We start from the raw sequence: 7,643 nt of genomic DNA, 5'->3' as shown, positions 1-7,643 counted from the left end.
TCTCTTTTATGAGTATAAAATTAATTTCTTTTATCAATGGATATATTTGTTAATATTTTAAATTTTTATAAATAGAAATAATAATTTATTATATATATTTTTGGTCTCGTAATATATTTAAATATTTTTGTCAACCAAGTCCTATTAAGTTGGCACAAACCTAATAAAAATCATTCACACATCCTTTGCATGAATCACACAATTCTTCTTCATGTTCTTTTTTTTTTCTTTGCGTGTTTTATCCTCATTATCGTTCTTTTATTGTTGTTGTTGTTGCCGTATTTTTTTCTTATTTTTTTTCTCCTCCTCCTCCGAGTGGTTATTGCAACATTTTTTTTTATTTTTTTTCTTTTTTGTTCTTATTAGGAGGGTGAAATCAGAGGAAGGAAAGGAAAAAAACTTTTAAGTTGTGCAAAATTTATTAAAAAAATAGTACCAAAAAAGTTTTTTAATTTTGACACCGGAATTTTTTAGTTGTGATACTGATTCTTGCTAGAAGCATAAAATAAGAAGAATTATGAAAATTTTTGAAAGAAGAAGATGATGATAATAAAGACGATTAAAAGGAGTTTTAAATTATACATAATTTATTAAAAAAATAGCACCAATTAATTTATTCACTTACTTTGGTTAACATTAGATATAGAAGTTATTATAAAATTGTGTGTATTATCTTTGTTGTATGTTCAACATGATACAGTATAACTGTGAAAGTCATTGGCCGACTATAGGATATACATTTCCTAAAAGGAGGATCACATATTCATCCTTATTGAACTATATATCATGTTATCAACCATATAGACAAGAAGTATTAAAGAATTACTCAATAAAATGAAATTGATGTTAATATTGAGTTCTTTGTTGCTAATTCGAACTTGGCCTGTGATTTAGCTGACAATTTAAATGGGTTAAAATCAACATATGGCTTAATTGTGTGCTAATTTGAAAATGTATATGTTATTTGAAATAAGATAGTGGCTTGGGAGTGCCAATATATGCTTTAATTCTGTTATTGAAGCTCTTAAGGTTCCTAACAATTGTTCTAATGGAATCTTATTCTTATTTGCAGTATGTAAGCATGCATACTCATTGTCCCAAAATTTGGAACCTATCAGTGAGGGACTAGGTGTTTTACAATTTAAGACCGGTTTGATATCTGTCATTAAGGTATATAGTTATTATCTAATTTTCTATCTGGAATGCAAATTTTACTTAATATACTTGTGTTGCACATCGTAGTATGTATGTACATGGTTTCTCAAAGACTGTCTCATCTCATCCTTTTGTATTTCAGGACTGGATGCATCTTTGATTTCAGTTTATTGCATAAAATTTCCTGTTGTCAACTATTTCCTATGGCAATTGCTGCTGCTGCTTAATGAAATACTATCATGATCATTTTACTCAAAAATTTTTCTTCAATCTGTAATTCTTTTTAAAAATTGAAAGTGAGATTTACAGCTAAAACTACCAGAGGAATCAAGAGACAATATCCTATTGTCAGTGGTTAGAAGACAGAAAAATCATCAAGGATACCTAAGAGAGCCAAAGGTTGAAAGGATTCCCTATCATTAAGGTTACGAAAGAAATGGAAGTCCCAAGAGAAAGACAAACCCAGGATTGAATCCGCAATGATAAAGACAAGGAAAGGCTAGGTTTAAAGAGGTATCTCCTATCAAATGATCTGCTCAAAACCCACAAAAATTATGATAATACTACAACATAGAATAGCTAGACAATTCCCAACTAGACACAACACTTTAAACATAAAAATGATAAGAAAGGGAGACAGTCAGTTCCCAATTCCCACTTCAAACAGAGAGCGCCGCAACCTCCTACCTTCGAGTTCCCAGCCCTAACTCTTCTTCGTCTCTGCATTCTCTCCGTCGTCCCAGGCTCCCAGCCAGCAACCTCCGACCACCATCGTCACGGCCTCGTCACTGTCCGTTTCAGCCGGCCCAGACTGCATCATCACCGCACCGCCCCGTGCGCCCTGTTCCGTTTTGCTGTTACTGCATGTGACATATATACATATAGAATTCCTTTCTCCCCTTGTTTAATTAAGGAGCTCCATATATACATATAGAATTCTTTTCTCCCCTACTAACACAGAAACTTCCCAACAAGCTGTGACATAATTAGAAGCAAGGTATTATTATACTATTGAAGAACTTTTTATGAATTGATTCCTTATTTGTATAAAAAGGTAATTAAAAGTTCTAAACTCTAAATTCAGAATCATAAAAAATTTCAACAAAGACTTCTAATCAAGTATTCAACAATAAAAACTCAACATTCAAAAACAGAAAACTCAGCCTCCAAAGTAAAAAAATCCAAAAACAGAAAAACTAAAAGAATCCATACTCAAAAACAAAGAATCCATACTTAGCATCAAAGTAAATTCAGAATCACATCACCAACAACCCCCAACTCAGAACACACAATTAACAAAATTAACAACCACCATTAAAATCAACCATCAACCCCAACTCAGAATGCCAGCAATCCAGAATCTAGACCAATATATCAATTCATAGTTCATATTTCATACAATTCATATGGCATTCAATAGAGCAGAATTGAAAAAATAAAAAAATTGAAAAGAGCAGAAGAATTTCATAAAAGAATTGAAGAACAGAGCAAAACAGAATTCTCAAATTCAACACACATCAAATTTATTCTCAAATTCAACATACATCAAATTTATTCAATATTTGATTAATCATATAATAAACAAGATTAAAAAATTAAAAAACACAAGAACAGAATAACAGAAGCCCAGAACAAAAAAATGAAAACAGAAAGAACAGAAGAAGAGAACAGAACGACCCGCGACGAGAAGAGAAGGACCCGCAAGAGAACTAACCGCAGAATAGAAGAGCCAGAAGCCCAGAACTAACCGCAAGAGAAGTAGAGAACAGAACGACCCGCGACGCTGAGGCGACGACCCGCGACAGTGGTGCTTGCTCCGGCGTCTGCTTCGAATCACGGCGGCGGTTGTCCTTCTTAGGCAGAAGCTCGAGCCTGGAAGAGCTTAGGGTTGGGAGTGGGGTGTTCTTCACTTCTTCGAAGAGATTAGCTGATTAGGGATTTAGGGTAAGCCTGCAACACGTAGGGTGAACGCGGATCAGATCAGATATGGCCAAAATTTCGATCCGATCCGCACTAAAATCATCGGATCGGATCTAATATCCGCAGGTTTTAAGGGTGGATCCGCTCCGCACATTTGCGGATCGGATCGAATCGGATATAGGATATATCGGCAAAAAAAATAAAAATATTTTTAAAGCTTATTTTTATTAAAAAAATATCAATAAATTTATTTTTCTCTTCTTTTAAATATGTTTATTCTTAAAATAATATTAAACATACTTTACTTGAATAATAAATTAAAATAATACAACATATATAATAATTATTAGTTGAAATAAAACATAAAAAGAATATTTATTTATTTATTTCTTTATTTTTGCGGATACCAACACAAAATCTGCAATCCGATCCGACTAGTGTGCGGATCCGATCCGAATGCCTTACGGATCGGATCTATATCCGCAATTTTTGGATCGGATTCGGATAAACACCGCGGATATACAGATCAGATCCGATCCATGAACACCCCTAGCAACATGCGTTCTTCACTCTCCAGCCTTCATTTTCCTTTTTTTTAAGCCAAACGATGCCATTTCGCTAGCTGGCGGGAAGAACCGGTACTTTATGAAACCTGGCCGGTTTGACCGGGTCGCCGGTTAATCATCGGTTTAGCCAGTTTTTTGCAGCACGGTTTTGTAGGTGGACCGAACCGACTAGGTGACCGATTTTCGATTAATCCGGTTGAACTGGCTGGTCCGGTCTGATTTTCAGAACATTGCGAGAGAGTGGCATAGAATTAGGTTTAACCTAATATTTTTCGACAGAATATTTTAAATTAGATGAAATTTGTCTTTGATAATTTAATAAAACACCGTATTTTTTATCATTTAAATATAGATGATTTGTTTCAGTAATTATTTTTCACACAAAAAAAAATTCTGACGGAATTATCGACATATTCTTTTTCCTGTCTGTAATTTATGCTAATTTATTTTTCTTCCTTTTCGACAAAAATTTTCTCACAAAATCTGTCTATATTTCTGTGGGATAAAATTTGTTGGAAATATCTGTCTGTAATAAATATTTTTGTAGTAGTGATAATACTCAATGTTATACCATATTTTTACTTTTGATATAGAAATATAATAGTATGGGTTTAATTTTGATGCACTGATAGTGTAAAATATTTTATACAATCGTGCAATCACACTCGTTTTTTTGGATGACCATTCATGCGATCAATGAAAATAGTAATTATTTTTCATGATGTGACATTACGTCATTAGATGCACGTATAAAACTGTTTTATAATAAGAGTGCATCAAAATTAAATTCATAAGAGTATATATATACTAAATAATAATGCTCTACAATCAATTCCAAGTGAATTACATACCCAAGTTCAACTAAGTTGTTATAATCGTTTTTCACATCACGCGCCACTTACCGTGAATGCACTTTTTTTCATCGTGGTTCTTCTTCATCTCACATACACACTCTTGCTACTTCTTCTTTTTGTTCTCTTCCTTCTTTTTCCTAATATTTCTCTTTTTTTTTATTGTTATTGTCATTTCCACCACCTCCTCCTCCGTCTTCTTCTTTTTTCATTTAATTTCTTCTTTTCTCCTCCTCCTCCTCCTCCTCCTCCATCATCATCACGTCATTGTCATCGTCATCGTTGACTTCTTCTTATACGTAAATAACACTGTTCATTCTCTTTCGAATTTTTGGACTTGCTCAACTTAATGTCGCTGTGTTATCTACTTATTTTTTCACTTATTTTTTATTAAAATTCGTAAATATGCAACTCATTTTTTCATGAAATAAATTCTTAGTACCATCACATCATTAAGTTAAAAATTTTGGTGTTAAAGTGACGACATTTCGTTATTCTTTAGAAATTTATGTGTTGTTTTATCAGATATGTCGTCTTCTTTTTATACATAAATGGCACAGTTTATTCTTTTTCAAATTTTTGCACTTGTTCTACTTAATTTCGCTACATTATATATATAATTTTCCACTTATTCTCTTTTCTATTAAAATTTGTGAATCTGAACTCAAATCTTCATGAAATAAGTTTTTAGTTTTATCATATCATTTAATTATAAATTTTGGAGTTAGAGTGAAGACATTTCACTATTTTTTTTAGATTTTTAGATTTTGTTTTATATATAAGATAATTATTCAATTCATTGAATGTGTAATGTTATTTTAGAAAGATTCAATATTTTATTGCGTCGTGTTATTGAACTTCTTATGTCAATTTAAAATTATTTTGATGCTATCAATATGATCTTTAGTATTCAATTTATTTTTTACATATTGTATCATTGTATTTTGATACTATTTGTTTTGTTCAATTCACATCATAGTTTTTATTTTTTTAATTCAATATTTGAACTCAATTAATTGACTAGGAAAATAAAAGTTTATATTTTGATACTTTTATTCATGCTAATTTATAAATGAACAATTTAGTGCTTTCTATTTTAAAATACACAATGTATTTCAAATAAGGATAAAATATAATTTTTCCTTAAAATTTGTTAAAAATTTAAAAAATATCTCTAAGTTTTATTTTATTTTAATTTCATTCTAAAAGTTTTCAATTTGCATCATATATACTCGAGGTGAGTGGTGACTAATTTTTCAAAAACTTTTAAATTAATTTAGCAATAATTTTACAAGAACAACCTTTAACATAAGCAAATCAACATAGTTGAGTCACAAGAAAAGAATCAGACATAGTTGTCATGTATTATTACTGATTTGTTCTAAACTTTCCAAAAATTTACTAGAGATATACTTAATGCAAATTGACAATTTTAGGAACAAAATTGAAATAAAATAAAATTTAAGAGTATTTTTAAAATTTTTGCCAAAATTTAGGAGAAAAAATTATATTTTATATTTTTCCCTTTAAACAATGAATTGAACTTTTCTCTTATAATTTTCCTCTTTCTCGTTTATACTGTCTTCAACCAATTAATAGGTTAGATAAGGTTGTAATATTTGGTACTTTACTTACTATAAGTATCACATCTTGCCCATTCATTTCAACTCCATATCAACGTCACCGGATCTTAAAAGAAGTTTGATTTGACAAGAATGATACGCTCACATTGTACCATGCTACTAATTTTCTTAAATTCCGAGAGACCGAAGGGAATTATAGGCAAACTAAATTCAAAAAATGCGTTGATGTATTCTAACGGCATCTGATATATTAGATGAACATCATCAAGAATTTTCTCGGAGATGGGCATACCATGAAACAAATGGGACAGAAAAATGGATTATACCTTCTTGCTTCAAAACTTTGATAAGTACACAGAGTACCAGAGTAAAAGATTCATATACTCCTATTTTCCCTCATGTAAAATTATATATTTGCTCATAGTCAATTTATCTAAAGCCGCTATCGATGTTTATTTTGCATTTGCAAATGAACAAAGAGCATATGCCCATATATGATAATGGAAAGACTGGAAATATAAAGGGCAAAACAAAAGGATAAACAAAGAGAAGATACAAGTACTTTGCCACTTGCCAGCCTATTTACCGCACAGGCTGCTGATTGTAGTGAGTCGCCTTATCATTTCTCTTTGCCACGGCATCTCCTTGATTTTTTCTTCTTCACAGATGCAACTTTCTTATGCCACTCTTTCACGTCAGTTACAGGTGCATCCTCTGCCTTCCCCGTTCCAGCAGTTTCCGTAGTTGTCTTTCTTGCTCAGCCACAGAATCAGGCAGTTCTTGTGATTCTTTCTGCTCCTTTGAAGATTTGTCCTTCTTCTTCTTCTGTGCATTTTTGCTTTCACCGGTGGCATTCTCCTTTTCTAACTCACCATTGTCATCTTAGCAGGGCTTGCAAATGTATTGGCGAACGTTTGCATGAGCAAGTTCAAGCCTCAACTAAATACTTTAGATATTTAAATAACATTCTTGTAGCCAGCATGGTTAAATCAATAAAAAATTCCGAAAAGAAAGATACCTCCTTAGAACAGCTCAACTAATCCACCTTTTCCAAGTCTAGTCACTATCCATGCCACAGGACTAACGGATTCAAAAATAAAAAACACAATAATAAAAGAAAGAAATTACACTCTCTGCATCAAGGCAACGATCATCACCATCCATAGTTAAAAAATAAACGATTCAAGCCATTGCATATCAAGTTTCAGCAGTAGTGATCCAACACACATGAATAGAATAATCCAATTAAAAAAGAAATAATGCTCAAAGTTTTATGTTCACCTCAGCATGGGCCTCGGATTCAGCTGCAGCAGCAACAGGAGCGCCCCAAACGGATTGAGGTGGAGCGGTGATGGCGTAGTAATCATCATCATCCTCGTCGTCAACGTTGTTATAGTTACAGACTTACAGAAAATAGTCAAGAGCATGGTTCAATGATTAAAAAACTGCCAACAAACCATAACATAAAACTGCAACAGTGGTGTATACTGAGTTAATAGAAATCACAGTACAAAATAAAAAATGGAAAATTACATTCATCATGCAGGTATAGCAGAAGAAAAAGAAAA

The 7,643-nt window shown here is 32.1% G+C and overlaps 1 long non-coding RNA gene across 1 annotated transcript in view; it reads left to right on the top strand.

The window, feature by feature from the left end:
- LOC107640118 overlaps positions 1–1,790 on the top strand; it is a 3,636-nt gene extending 1,846 nt beyond the window's left edge. Inside the window, exons 2-3 of the long non-coding RNA XR_001620354.2 lie at positions 1,073–1,170; positions 1,298–1,790. This is a non-coding gene — a long non-coding RNA (uncharacterized LOC107640118). The remainder of the gene's footprint in view (positions 1–1,072; positions 1,171–1,297) is intronic.

This window comes from Arachis ipaensis, chromosome B01, assembly GCF_000816755.2.
Source record: "Arachis ipaensis cultivar K30076 chromosome B01, Araip1.1, whole genome shotgun sequence".
NCBI classification, from domain to species: Eukaryota; Viridiplantae; Streptophyta; class Magnoliopsida; order Fabales; family Fabaceae; genus Arachis; species Arachis ipaensis.
Note: the sequence above shows the minus strand (reverse complement) of the source record. Positions and strands in the feature narration are given on the sequence as shown.